General features: G+C 46.1%; 5 non-coding genes across 5 annotated transcripts; all 5 read left to right on the top strand.

The window, feature by feature from the left end:
- Positions 1–1,488: 1,488 nt before the first annotated feature.
- Positions 1,489–1,679, top strand: LOC130321186 (U2 spliceosomal RNA). The gene has a single exon (XR_008866952.1). It is a non-coding gene; the product is annotated as a U2 spliceosomal RNA (small nuclear RNA).
- A 2,096-nt stretch (positions 1,680–3,775) lies between these two features.
- LOC130321189 (U2 spliceosomal RNA) lies at positions 3,776–3,966 on the top strand. The gene has a single exon (XR_008866954.1). It is a non-coding gene; the product is annotated as a U2 spliceosomal RNA (small nuclear RNA).
- A 2,096-nt stretch (positions 3,967–6,062) lies between these two features.
- On the top strand, positions 6,063–6,253 carry LOC130321185 (U2 spliceosomal RNA). Its single transcript, XR_008866951.1, has one exon. It is a non-coding gene; the product is annotated as a U2 spliceosomal RNA (small nuclear RNA).
- Positions 6,254–8,347: 2,094 nt separating this feature from the next.
- On the top strand, positions 8,348–8,538 carry LOC130321184 (U2 spliceosomal RNA). The gene has a single exon (XR_008866950.1). It is a non-coding gene; the product is annotated as a U2 spliceosomal RNA (small nuclear RNA).
- Positions 8,539–10,633: 2,095 nt separating this feature from the next.
- LOC130321187 (U2 spliceosomal RNA) lies at positions 10,634–10,824 on the top strand. Its single transcript, XR_008866953.1, has one exon. It is a non-coding gene; the product is annotated as a U2 spliceosomal RNA (small nuclear RNA).
- The last annotated feature ends 4,252 nt before the right edge of the window (positions 10,825–15,076 follow it).

The raw sequence follows: 15,076 nt of genomic DNA, 5'->3' as shown, positions 1-15,076 counted from the left end.
TGGCTGTCTATGTCCCGCATCAATATAGACCAAAGTACAGAGGGTTAGGCTATGCTATAGTGCACCTACCTGATGCATCAGAAGGTGCGAGGCCCTTGCTAAATTCTGTGCACAGACTTTGAGATCTATGCTTTAGACTGTATCTAAACCTGCTCCAACATGGACTGACATTCTGGCCTACTTTCAGCCGATGCGACTTGTCTGTCGCTGAACAGTCGCTTTTTATGTATTCAGCACCTATGTATAATGTTGTAAAAATGCTCTAGAAGCTAAAGTCGCAGAAATGTCACACATATTTGGCCTGCAACTTTCTGTGCGACAAATTCAGACAGGAAAAATCAGTATAAATCCTTAGAAAATTATCCCCCAGTGTCTCCATCTGCTGGCGGTATTGAATAAGCATTGCTGCACTGATGGGGTATGCATTAGACGAAAAAAAAGAAGAAAAAGAAGAATAATACGCCCAGAAAAGAGGCGAAAAGGAGAAAAACGTAAAAAAACGTGAAAAAAAAGTAAGAGGAAGAGAAGGGAAAAAAAGGTGGAAATGGGTTTAAAAGTGATTTCGGCGGAGAAATATATATATATATATATATATATATATATATATATATATATACGCGCACACACACACATATATATAAACGTATTCTCCGTTGAGATATTGCAGCCGCTGCTGTGTCCAGGCCCAGGAGCCTTAGCACTGTGCTGTGATGTCACTCAATACCACTGACATCACTAGGTGTAAACAACATCTCTCCTTTGCTGTGTATGTGACTATGGAGCTGTTTGGTGATGTCGTCTATTATGGCCTTCATAGAAGCAACAGGAGATTGTTGCATCCATCTAGAACCCTCAGAACTACAGTGCTATGATGTCACTCACTTCCACAGGCCTTGCAGAGTGTAAACAACAACAACCCAGCTTTGTTGTGTATGTAACCATAGGGATTGTGATGTCACCTAGAACCTTCACAGCAGCGACAGCTTTATGAGGAGCATCAGCACTGCTCTGCCTGAGCAGAACCATCACCGCCATAGGTTGTCAAATAACCCGGATTTAACCCACACAGGTAAGTCCAATGGGGTGCAGGCATGTCCTCTATGCTTACAGCTTCCCGTGGGTGTTGGTTTGATACCGTTTGGGGACAGCCAAGGAGGCATCTGCAGGCAACAAAGGTAGGTGTGTGCTTGTGTGTGTGTTTCCTATGCAGATCCTAAGCCCAGTGTCACATGCAAGTAGGAGGAGTAAGAAGGGTTCCTGGCAAATCCGGGTTATGGATTGCATTTAAAAAGGCCCCGTGGGAGTGCAATGGGCCCCTGTCTTGCTGCTTAGCAATAATGGTATGGGTTTAGGTTCTGCTGTGTGTACTGGTGGTTGACTGCCCCCCAGCCCAGAGTGTGCATGGAAAATTGTCTGGCAGCCTCCCTGACAGCAAGCAGTGATAGTGCCCATGAAGGGGACCTTGTTGGGCCCGCCCCTTTCACGGTTATCGCTTCTCGGCCTTTTGGCTAAGATCAAGTGTAGTATCTGTTCTTATCAGTTTAATATCTGATACGTCCCCTATCTGGGGACCATATATTAAATGGATTTTTGAGAACGGGGGCCGATTTCGAAGCTTGCTTCCGTCGCCCTATGCATTGACCCGATATGGCAGTATCTTCGGGTACAGTGCACCACCCCCTTACAGGGTTAAAAAGAAAGATTCCTACTTTCATTGCTACCTGCTTGCTGGCTAGCCAGCTAGCCAGCCCTGTGGGCCTTGCTGCTGCTGCTGCTGCTGCTGCTGCAGCCAAAAAACAAAAGGTGGTGCTGCTGCTGCTTCTGCTGCTTCTGCTTGTGTCTGGCCGCTGTTGGAGCGTCCAGGCACAGGACTTCTGCTGCTGCTGACTAAATGGCCTCCTTAATTGGATCATTTGAGTAGCCAGCACACCTGTGCAGGTAGGGCATGACATGATAGGCAGCTGCCTTGATAGCGGGTGGGTGCTGAATGTTCCTAATTGACAAAATAAGATTAATGCTTATGAAGAAATATAAAATCTCATCCCTTCCCCAATATCGCGCCACACCCCTACCCCTTAATTCCCTGGTTGAACTTGATGGACATATGTCTTTTTTCGACCGTACTAACTATGTAACTATGTAACATAACATGGGGGGGTCTCCTGGCTGTTCACACAGGTGTGTCATTGCTGTACATTGACCATGCATTGCTTCTGTGGTATTGCAAAGGCAAAGACAAATGCTTCCAGCCATCCATTGCACTAATGGATTGGTCATCAGCTGGCTGTCTATGTCCCGCATCAATATAGACCAAAGTACAGAGGGTTAGGCTATGCTATAGTGCACCTACCTGATGCATCAGAAGGTGCGAGGCCCTTGCTAAATTCTGTGCACAGACTTTGAGATCTATGCTTTAGACTGTATCTAAACCTGCTCCAACATGGACTGACATTCTGGCCTACTTTCAGCCGATGCGACTTGTCTGTCGCTGAACAGTCGCTTTTTATGTATTCAGCACCTATGTATAATGTTGTAAAAATGCTCTAGAAGCTAAAGTCGCAGAAATGTCACACATATTTGGCCTGCAACTTTCTGTGCGACAAATCCAGACAGGAAAAATCAGTATAAATCCTTAGAAAATTATCCCCCAGTGTCTCCATCTGCTGGCGGTATTGAATAAGCATTGCTGCACTGATGGGGTATGCATTAGACGAAAAAAAAGAAGAAAAAGAAGAATAATACGCCCAGAAAAGAGGCGAAAAGGAGAAAAACGTAAAAAAACGTGAAAAAAAAGTAAGAGGAAGAGAAGGGAAAAAAAGGTGGAAATGGGTTTAAAAGTGATTTCGGCGGAGAAATATATATATATATATATATATATATATATATATATATATATATATATACGCGCACACACACACATATATATAAACGTATTCTCCGTTGAGATATTGCAGCCGCTGCTGTGTCCAGGCCCAGGAGCCTTAGCACTGTGCTGTGATGTCACTCAATACCACTGACATCACTAGGTGTAAACAACATCTCTCCTTTGCTGTGTATGTGACTATGGAGCTGTTTGGTGATGTCGTCTATTATGGCCTTCATAGAAGCAACAGGAGATTGTTGCATCCATCTAGAACCCTCAGAACTACAGTGCTATGATGTCACTCACTTCCACAGGCCTTGCAGAGTGTAAACAACAACAACCCAGCTTTGTTGTGTATGTAACCATAGGGATTGTGATGTCACCTAGAACCTTCACAGCAGCGACAGCTTTATGAGGAGCATCAGCACTGCTCTGCCTGAGCAGAACCATCACCGCCATAGGTTGTCAAATAACCCGGATTTAACCCACACAGGTAAGTCCAATGGGGTGCAGGCATGTCCTCTATGCTTACAGCTTCCCGTGGGTGTTGGTTTGATACCGTTTGGGGACAGCCAAGGAGGCATCTGCAGGCAACAAAGGTAGGTGTGTGCTTGTGTGTGTGTTTCCTATGCAGATCCTAAGCCCAGTGTCACATGCAAGTAGGAGGAGTAAGAAGGGTTCCTGGCAAATCCGGGTTATGGATTGCATTTAAAAAGGCCCCGTGGGAGTGCAATGGGCCCCTGTCTTGCTGCTTAGCAATAATGGTATGGGTTTAGGTTCTGCTGTGTGTACTGGTGGTTGACTGCCCCCCAGCCCAGAGTGTGCATGGAAAATTGTCTGGCAGCCTCCCTGACAGCAAGCAGTGATAGTGCCCATGAAGGGGACCTTGTTGGGCCCGCCCCTTTCACGGTTATCGCTTCTCGGCCTTTTGGCTAAGATCAAGTGTAGTATCTGTTTTTATCAGTTTAATATCTGATACGTCCCCTATCTGGGGACCATATATTAAATGGATTTTTGAGAACGGGGGCCGATTTCGAAGCTTGCTTCCGTCGCCCTATGCATTGACCCGATATGGCAGTATCTTCGGGTACAGTGCACCACCCCCTTACAGGGTTAAAAAGAAAGATTCCTACTTTCATTGCTACCTGCTTGCTGGCTAGCCAGCTAGCCAGCCCTGTGGGCCTTGCTGCTGCTGCTGCTGCTGCTGCTGCAGCCAAAAAACAAAAGGTGGTGCTGCTGCTGCTTCTGCTGCTTCTGCTTGTGTCTGGCCGCTGTTGGAGCGTCCAGGCACAGGACTTCTGCTGCTGCTGACTAAATGGCCTCCTTAATTGGATCATTTGAGTAGCCAGCACACCTGTGCAGGTAGGGCATGACATGATAGGCAGCTGCCTTGATAGCGGGTGGGTGCTGAATGTTCCTAATTGACAAAATAAGATTAATGCTTATGAAGAAATATAAAATCTCATCCCTTCCCCAATATCGCGCCACACCCCTACCCCTTAATTCCCTGGTTGAACTTGATGGACATATGTCTTTTTTCGACCGTACTAACTATGTAACTATGTAACATAACATGGGGGGGTCTCCTGGCTGTTCACACAGGTGTGTCATTGCTGTACATTGACCATGCATTGCTTCTGTGGTATTGCAAAGGCAAAGACAAATGCTTCCAGCCATCCATTGCACTAATGGATTGGTCATCAGCTGGCTGTCTATGTCCCGCATCAATATAGACCAAAGTACAGAGGGTTAGGCTATGCTATAGTGCACCTACCTGATGCATCAGAAGGTGCGAGGCCCTTGCTAAATTCTGTGCACAGACTTTGAGATCTATGCTTTAGACTGTATCTAAACCTGCTCCAACATGGACTGACATTCTGGCCTACTTTCAGCCGATGCGACTTGTCTGTCGCTGAACAGTCGCTTTTTATGTATTCAGCACCTATGTATAATGTTGTAAAAATGCTCTAGAAGCTAAAGTCGCAGAAATGTCACACATATTTGGCCTGCAACTTTCTGTGCGACAAATTCAGACAGGAAAAATCAGTATAAATCCTTAGAAAATTATCCCCCAGTGTCTCCATCTGCTGGCGGTATTGAATAAGCATTGCTGCACTGATGGGGTATGCATTAGACGAAAAAAAAGAAGAAAAAGAAGAATAATACGCCCAGAAAAGAGGCGAAAAGGAGAAAAACGTAAAAAAACGTGAAAAAAAAGTAAGAGGAAGAGAAGGGAAAAAAAGGTGGAAATGGGTTTAAAAGTGATTTCGGCGGAGAAATATATATATATATATATATATATATATATATATATATATATATATATACGCGCACACACACACATATATATAAACGTATTCTCCGTTGAGATATTGCAGCCGCTGCTGTGTCCAGGCCCAGGAGCCTTAGCACTGTGCTGTGATGTCACTCAATACCACTGACATCACTAGGTGTAAACAACATCTCTCCTTTGCTGTGTATGTGACTATGGAGCTGTTTGGTGATGTCGTCTATTATGGCCTTCATAGAAGCAACAGGAGATTGTTGCATCCATCTAGAACCCTCAGAACTACAGTGCTATGATGTCACTCACTTCCACAGGCCTTGCAGAGTGTAAACAACAACAACCCAGCTTTGTTGTGTATGTAACCATAGGGATTGTGATGTCACCTAGAACCTTCACAGCAGCGACAGCTTTATGAGGAGCATCAGCACTGCTCTGCCTGAGCAGAACCATCACCGCCATAGGTTGTCAAATAACCCGGATTTAACCCACACAGGTAAGTCCAATGGGGTGCAGGCATGTCCTCTATGCTTACAGCTTCCCGTGGGTGTTGGTTTGATACCGTTTGGGGACAGCCAAGGAGGCATCTGCAGGCAACAAAGGTAGGTGTGTGCTTGTGTGTGTGTTTCCTATGCAGATCCTAAGCCCAGTGTCACATGCAAGTAGGAGGAGTAAGAAGGGTTCCTGGCAAATCCGGGTTATGGATTGCATTTAAAAAGGCCCCGTGGGAGTGCAATGGGCCCCTGTCTTGCTGCTTAGCAATAATGGTATGGGTTTAGGTTCTGCTGTGTGTACTGGTGGTTGACTGCCCCCCAGCCCAGAGTGTGCATGGAAAATTGTCTGGCAGCCTCCCTGACAGCAAGCAGTGATAGTGCCCATGAAGGGGACCTTGTTGGGCCCGCCCCTTTCACGGTTATCGCTTCTCGGCCTTTTGGCTAAGATCAAGTGTAGTATCTGTTCTTATCAGTTTAATATCTGATACGTCCCCTATCTGGGGACCATATATTAAATGGATTTTTGAGAACGGGGGCCGATTTCGAAGCTTGCTTCCGTCGCCCTATGCATTGACCCGATATGGCAGTATCTTCGGGTACAGTGCACCACCCCCTTACAGGGTTAAAAAGAAAGATTCCTACTTTCATTGCTACCTGCTTGCTGGCTAGCCAGCTAGCCAGCCCTGTGGGCCTTGCTGCTGCTGCTGCTGCTGCTGCTGCAGCCAAAAAACAAAAGGTGGTGCTGCTGCTGCTTCTGCTGCTTCTGCTTGTGTCTGGCCGCTGTTGGAGCGTCCAGGCACAGGACTTCTGCTGCTGCTGACTAAATGGCCTCCTTAATTGGATCATTTGAGTAGCCAGCACACCTGTGCAGGTAGGGCATGACATGATAGGCAGCTGCCTTGATAGCGGGTGGGTGCTGAATGTTCCTAATTGACAAAATAAGATTAATGCTTATGAAGAAATATAAAATCTCATCCCTTCCCCAATATCGCGCCACACCCCTACCCCTTAATTCCCTGGTTGAACTTGATGGACATATGTCTTTTTTCGACCGTACTAACTATGTAACTATGTAACATAACATGGGGGGGTCTCCTGGCTGTTCACACAGGTGTGTCATTGCTGTACATTGACCATGCATTGCTTCTGTGGTATTGCAAAGGCAAAGACAAATGCTTCCAGCCATCCATTGCACTAATGGATTGGTCATCAGCTGGCTGTCTATGTCCCGCATCAATATAGACCAAAGTACAGAGGGTTAGGCTATGCTATAGTGCACCTACCTGATGCATCAGAAGGTGCGAGGCCCTTGCTAAATTCTGTGCACAGACTTTGAGATCTATGCTTTAGACTGTATCTAAACCTGCTCCAACATGGACTGACATTCTGGCCTACTTTCAGCCGATGCGACTTGTCTGTCGCTGAACAGTCGCTTTTTATGTATTCAGCACCTATGTATAATGTTGTAAAAATGCTCTAGAAGCTAAAGTCGCAGAAATGTCACACATATTTGGCCTGCAACTTTCTGTGCGACAAATTCAGACAGGAAAAATCAGTATAAATCCTTAGAAAATTATCCCCCAGTGTCTCCATCTGCTGGCGGTATTGAATAAGCATTGCTGCACTGATGGGGTATGCATTAGACGAAAAAAAAGAAGAAAAAGAAGAATAATACGCCCAGAAAAGAGGCGAAAAGGAGAAAAACGTAAAAAAACGTGAAAAAAAAGTAAGAGGAAGAGAAGGGAAAAAAAGGTGGAAATGGGTTTAAAAGTGATTTCGGCGGAGAAATATATATATATATATATATATATATATATATATATATATATATATACGCGCACACACACACATATATATAAACGTATTCTCCGTTGAGATATTGCAGCCGCTGCTGTGTCCAGGCCCAGGAGCCTTAGCACTGTGCTGTGATGTCACTCAATACCACTGACATCACTAGGTGTAAACAACATCTCTCCTTTGCTGTGTATGTGACTATGGAGCTGTTTGGTGATGTCGTCTATTATGGCCTTCATAGAAGCAACAGGAGATTGTTGCATCCATCTAGAACCCTCAGAACTACAGTGCTATGATGTCACTCACTTCCACAGGCCTTGCAGAGTGTAAACAACAACAACCCAGCTTTGTTGTGTATGTAACCATAGGGATTGTGATGTCACCTAGAACCTTCACAGCAGCGACAGCTTTATGAGGAGCATCAGCACTGCTCTGCCTGAGCAGAACCATCACCGCCATAGGTTGTCAAATAACCCGGATTTAACCCACACAGGTAAGTCCAATGGGGTGCAGGCATGTCCTCTATGCTTACAGCTTCCCGTGGGTGTTGGTTTGATACCGTTTGGGGACAGCCAAGGAGGCATCTGCAGGCAACAAAGGTAGGTGTGTGCTTGTGTGTGTGTTTCCTATGCAGATCCTAAGCCCAGTGTCACATGCAAGTAGGAGGAGTAAGAAGGGTTCCTGGCAAATCCGGGTTATGGATTGCATTTAAAAAGGCCCCGTGGGAGTGCAATGGGCCCCTGTCTTGCTGCTTAGCAATAATGGTATGGGTTTAGGTTCTGCTGTGTGTACTGGTGGTTGACTGCCCCCCAGCCCAGAGTGTGCATGGAAAATTGTCTGGCAGCCTCCCTGACAGCAAGCAGTGATAGTGCCCATGAAGGGGACCTTGTTGGGCCCGCCCCTTTCACGGTTATCGCTTCTCGGCCTTTTGGCTAAGATCAAGTGTAGTATCTGTTCTTATCAGTTTAATATCTGATACGTCCCCTATCTGGGGACCATATATTAAATGGATTTTTGAGAACGGGGGCCGATTTCGAAGCTTGCTTCCGTCGCCCTATGCATTGACCCGATATGGCAGTATCTTCGGGTACAGTGCACCACCCCCTTACAGGGTTAAAAAGAAAGATTCCTACTTTCATTGCTACCTGCTTGCTGGCTAGCCAGCTAGCCAGCCCTGTGGGCCTTGCTGCTGCTGCTGCTGCTGCTGCTGCTGCAGCCAAAAAACAAAAGGTGGTGCTGCTGCTGCTTCTGCTGCTTCTGCTTGTGTCTGGCCGCTGTTGGAGCGTCCAGGCACAGGACTTCTGCTGCTGCTGACTAAATGGCCTCCTTAATTGGATCATTTGAGTAGCCAGCACACCTGTGCAGGTAGGGCATGACATGATAGGCAGCTGCCTTGATAGCGGGTGGGTGCTGAATGTTCCTAATTGACAAAATAAGATTAATGCTTATGAAGAAATATAAAATCTCATCCCTTCCCCAATATCGCGCCACACCCCTACCCCTTAATTCCCTGGTTGAACTTGATGGACATATGTCTTTTTTCGACCGTACTAACTATGTAACTATGTAACATAACATGGGGGGGTCTCCTGGCTGTTCACACAGGTGTGTCATTGCTGTACATTGACCATGCATTGCTTCTGTGGTATTGCAAAGGCAAAGACAAATGCTTCCAGCCATCCATTGCACTAATGGATTGGTCATCAGCTGGCTGTCTATGTCCCGCATCAATATAGACCAAAGTACAGAGGGTTAGGCTATGCTATAGTGCACCTACCTGATGCATCAGAAGGTGCGAGGCCCTTGCTAAATTCTGTGCACAGACTTTGAGATCTATGCTTTAGACTGTATCTAAACCTGCTCCAACATGGACTGACATTCTGGCCTACTTTCAGCCGATGCGACTTGTCTGTCGCTGAACAGTCGCTTTTTATGTATTCAGCACCTATGTATAATGTTGTAAAAATGCTCTAGAAGCTAAAGTCGCAGAAATGTCACACATATTTGGCCTGCAACTTTCTGTGCGACAAATTCAGACAGGAAAAATCAGTATAAATCCTTAGAAAATTATCCCCCAGTGTCTCCATCTGCTGGCGGTATTGAATAAGCATTGCTGCACTGATGGGGTATGCATTAGACGAAAAAAAAGAAGAAAAAGAAGAATAATACGCCCAGAAAAGAGGCGAAAAGGAGAAAAACGTAAAAAAACGTGAAAAAAAAGTAAGAGGAAGAGAAGGGAAAAAAAGGTGGAAATGGGTTTAAAAGTGATTTCGGCGGAGAAATATATATATATATATATATATATATATATATATATATATATATACGCGCACACACACACATATATATAAACGTATTCTCCGTTGAGATATTGCAGCCGCTGCTGTGTCCAGGCCCAGGAGCCTTAGCACTGTGCTGTGATGTCACTCAATACCACTGACATCACTAGGTGTAAACAACATCTCTCCTTTGCTGTGTATGTGACTATGGAGCTGTTTGGTGATGTCGTCTATTATGGCCTTCATAGAAGCAACAGGAGATTGTTGCATCCATCTAGAACCCTCAGAACTACAGTGCTATGATGTCACTCACTTCCACAGGCCTTGCAGAGTGTAAACAACAACAACCCAGCTTTGTTGTGTATGTAACCATAGGGATTGTGATGTCACCTAGAACCTTCACAGCAGCGACAGCTTTATGAGGAGCATCAGCACTGCTCTGCCTGAGCAGAACCATCACCGCCATAGGTTGTCAAATAACCCGGATTTAACCCACACAGGTAAGTCCAATGGGGTGCAGGCATGTCCTCTATGCTTACAGCTTCCCGTGGGTGTTGGTTTGATACCGTTTGGGGACAGCCAAGGAGGCATCTGCAGGCAACAAAGGTAGGTGTGTGCTTGTGTGTGTGTTTCCTATGCAGATCCTAAGCCCAGTGTCACATGCAAGTAGGAGGAGTAAGAAGGGTTCCTGGCAAATCCGGGTTATGGATTGCATTTAAAAAGGCCCCGTGGGAGTGCAATGGGCCCCTGTCTTGCTGCTTAGCAATAATGGTATGGGTTTAGGTTCTGCTGTGTGTACTGGTGGTTGACTGCCCCCCAGCCCAGAGTGTGCATGGAAAATTGTCTGGCAGCCTCCCTGACAGCAAGCAGTGATAGTGCCCATGAAGGGGACCTTGTTGGGCCCGCCCCTTTCACGGTTATCGCTTCTCGGCCTTTTGGCTAAGATCAAGTGTAGTATCTGTTCTTATCAGTTTAATATCTGATACGTCCCCTATCTGGGGACCATATATTAAATGGATTTTTGAGAACGGGGGCCGATTTCGAAGCTTGCTTCCGTCGCCCTATGCATTGACTCGATATGGCAGTATCTTCGGGTACAGTGCACCACCCCCTTACAGGGTTAAAAAGAAAGATTCCTACTTTCATTGCTACCTGCTTGCTGGCTAGCCAGCTAGCCAGCCCTGTGGGCCTTGCTGCTGCTGCTGCTGCTGCTGCAGCCAAAAAACAAAAGGTGGTGCTTCTGCTGCTTCTGCTTGTGTCTGGCCGCTGTTGGAGCGTCCAGGCACAGGACTTCTGCTGCTGCTGACTAAATGGCCTCCTTAATTGGATCATTTGAGTAGCCAGCACACCTGTGCAGGTAGGGCATGACATGATAGGCAGCTGCCTTGATAGCGGGTGGGTGCTGAATGTTCCTAATTGACAAAATAAGATTAATGCTTATGAAGAAATATAAAATCTCATCCCTTCCCCAATATCGCGCCACACCCCTACCCCTTAATTCCCTGGTTGAACTTGATGGACATATGTCTTTTTTCGACCGTACTAACTATGTAACTATGTAACATAACATGGGGGGGTCTCCTGGCTGTTCACACAGGTGTGTCATTGCTGTACATTGACCATGCATTGCTTCTGTGGTATTGCAAAGGCAAAGACAAATGCTTCCAGCCATCCATTGCACTAATGGATTGGTCATCAGCTGGCTGTCTATGTCCCGCATCAATATAGACCAAAGTACAGAGGGTTAGGCTATGCTATAGTGCACCTACCTGATGCATCAGAAGGTGCGAGGCCCTTGCTAAATTCTGTGCACAGACTTTGAGATCTATGCTTTAGACTGTATCTAAACCTGCTCCAACATGGACTGACATTCTGGCCTACTTTCAGCCGATGCGACTTGTCTGTCGCTGAACAGTCGCTTTTTATGTATTCAGCACCTATGTATAATGTTGTAAAAATGCTCTAGAAGCTAAAGTCGCAGAAATGTCACACATATTTGGCCTGCAACTTTCTGTGCGACAAATTCAGACAGGAAAAATCAGTATAAATCCTTAGAAAATTATCCCCCAGTGTCTCCATCTGCTGGCGGTATTGAATAAGCATTGCTGCACTGATGGGGTATGCATTAGACGAAAAAAAAGAAGAAAAAGAAGAATAATACGCCCAGAAAAGAGGCGAAAAGGAGAAAAACGTAAAAAAACGTGAAAAAAAAGTAAGAGGAAGAGAAGGGAAAAAAAGGTGGAAATGGGTTTAAAAGTGATTTCGGCGGAGAAATATATATATATATATATATATATATATATATATATATATATATATATATATATACGCGCACACACACACATATATATAAACGTATTCTCCGTTGAGATATTGCAGCCGCTGCTGTGTCCAGGCCCAGGAGCCTTAGCACTGTGCTGTGATGTCACTCAATACCACTGACATCACTAGGTGTAAACAACATCTCTCCTTTGCTGTGTATGTGACTATGGAGCTGTTTGGTGATGTCGTCTATTATGGCCTTCATAGAAGCAACAGGAGATTGTTGCATCCATCTAGAACCCTCAGAACTACAGTGCTATGATGTCACTCACTTCCACAGGCCTTGCAGAGTGTAAACAACAACAACCCAGCTTTGTTGTGTATGTAACCATAGGGATTGTGATGTCACCTAGAACCTTCACAGCAGCGACAGCTTTATGAGGAGCATCAGCACTGCTCTGCCTGAGCAGAACCATCACCGCCATAGGTTGTCAAATAACCCGGATTTAACCCACACAGGTAAGTCCAATGGGGTGCAGGCATGTCCTCTATGCTTACAGCTTCCCGTGGGTGTTGGTTTGATACCGTTTGGGGACAGCCAAGGAGGCATCTGCAGGCAACAAAGGTAGGTGTGTGCTTGTGTGTGTGTTTCCTATGCAGATCCTAAGCCCAGTGTCACATGCAAGTAGGAGGAGTAAGAAGGGTTCCTGGCAAATCCGGGTTATGGATTGCATTTAAAAAGGCCCCGTGGGAGTGCAATGGGCCCCTGTCTTGCTGCTTAGCAATAATGGTATGGGTTTAGGTTCTGCTGTGTGTACTGGTGGTTGACTGCCCCCCAGCCCAGAGTGTGCATGGAAAATTGTCTGGCAGCCTCCCTGACAGCAAGCAGTGATAGTGCCCATGAAGGGGACCTTGTTGGGCCCGCCCCTTTCACGGTTATCGCTTCTCGGCCTTTTGGCTAAGATCAAGTGTCTTGCCCTAAGGTATTCGGGTACCCCTCTCCTCGGCCTTGTGGGATCGCCCAGGTTTATTGCCTGGGCTTCACCCACCTGCTGCTATTGGGGAGAGGGCTTAGTCCCAGGATAACGGGAAGGTGATCATCGGAGGACGGGTCTGCCGGAGAGGATGGCTAATGCGCCGAACGCTCCTAATACAGTACGGCTGTTTATCGAGGAGGAAAAGAGGAGTGCCTACGGGATTTTGCATGTCCAGCAGAAGGTCGTGGAAGGAGTGCTGAGGATGCCGCATGCTTCCATCTTCTGTGTCCAGGTCTTTCCCAGCCAAGGATTCTTTGACGTGACCTTCTACAACCTGGATGATCTCCGTACCTGTCTCTACCGGAGTAAGGAGAATGCTTCTCACCCTGACCTACAAGGGATCCGATTCATTTCCTGCGAGGCTCGGCCTAAGAAAGTTCCAGTGGTAGTGCATATGTACAACCCTTTTGTGCGGGATGAGGAGATCCAGACCTTTCTAAGAAGGTATTGTGTGTCTGTTTCTGGTGCGGAGAGGAAAAATAACATCCTGGGGACTTTCACAGGCATGAGACGTTTTTGGGTGGAGTTTAGGCCTGCCCCCGAGGGTGGTGCTGAAGGTTTTTGTCACCCCCCGCAGAACTTTGCGATAGGGAACAACAGGGGGTTTCTGCACTACCCGGGGATGCCAAGTTTTTGCCGGGACTGTTTTTGCTTTGGTCATACCAGAGAGAACTGTACAACCGGGCAGGTTTGCAGGAACTGCCACAAGCCTGATCACCGCACTGCAGACTGTCCCGAGAAACGCAAGTGTCATTTCTGTGGTTCTTCGGATCACCTGGCTAGGAGTTGCCCCACTTACCAGTCCGGGGCACCCCGATCATATGCAATGGCTCTTCGAGGTGGGACAGTTCCTGAGGACTCCAATGCTGCCAGGGCAGGCGATGCAGAGGTTAGCGTGCTGACCAGTGAAGCAGAGTCTGCCCCTGTTTTTCCTTCCATTTCTAGGTCTGTTCCGGATGCTTTGGTGGCAGAGGGGGAGAAGGCGGAGTCTGTTTCGGGGGCATCTGTTTCGGAGGCCTCTGATCCCCCAGAGGAGATGACTGTGGACAAAGAATCCTTGAAGAGAAAGATTTGGAAGAATCGGAGGATGACTGTCCGACTCCTCAGAGTCAAAGGATTGAGGACTTTCCTAGCCCGGGAAGGGAGGAGGCAGGTGGAGGGTCGTCATGTCAGATTGATTCTGACTCCTCTTTATCCTCCCTGGGCACAGGTTATTTGGAGGAATGTTCAGTCAAAAAATTGACAAAGACTCTTAAGTTTAAGGAAGGGGAGGCAAAAAATAAGGGTAGAGGTCGGGGAAAGGCTAGGCCTCCTTTTGATAATGCTTGATTTTGTATTTCCTTTTTTTCCTTCAAATGTTTGAATGAGTTTAACAATTGGTTCTCTAAATGTCCGCAGTATTAGATCTTTAGAAAGGAGATCCGCCATTTTTGATTTACTTTCTAGATATTCTTTTGATGTTCTAGGTCTCCAGGAGTGCTGCTTGGATGGGGAGCCAAATATCTCCTGGCCTTATGGGCAATCGGTATGGTCTGGTTCAATGGAACGTAATTCGGGGGTGGGGATTTTGTTCAAAAGTAATGAGTTTGTTGTTAAAAAAGTTGTCCATATTGTTCCGGGTAGGGTATTATTAGTGCATTTTATTTTCAGGGGTTTCACATATAAAGTAATTAATGTTTATGCTCCAACTGGGAGGAAGGAAAGAGGGGAGGTGTTTGAGAAATTATATTTCTTTTTGAGTGGGAGGGATGATGTGTTCCTTATAGGGGATTTCAATTGTATAATAACAGAGGGGGATAGGAGTAGTACTACGGTGGGTGGTGGGTCTGGTTTAGACAGTACTAGTAAGCAGCTTAAAGAGATTGTAAATTTATTTGGGTTAAAGGATTCCTTTGTTGCCCATAATGATGGTACTATCGGTTATACATATTTTTCTAACAATACAAGTTCGCGTATTGATTTCATTTTTGTCTCAAAACTAATGTCTGTTTCTAATTTCAGACGGAGGAGGTTACCGTTCACGGATCATGCCTGGATTGAGTGTGTGGTAAAAGGTGGTGGTC

This window comes from Hyla sarda, unplaced genomic scaffold (genome assembly GCF_029499605.1).
Source record: "Hyla sarda isolate aHylSar1 unplaced genomic scaffold, aHylSar1.hap1 scaffold_2233, whole genome shotgun sequence".
NCBI classification, from domain to species: domain Eukaryota; kingdom Metazoa; phylum Chordata; class Amphibia; order Anura; family Hylidae; genus Hyla; species Hyla sarda.
The sequence above is the reverse complement of the archived record's forward strand: the minus strand, read 5'-3'. Positions and strand labels throughout refer to the sequence as shown.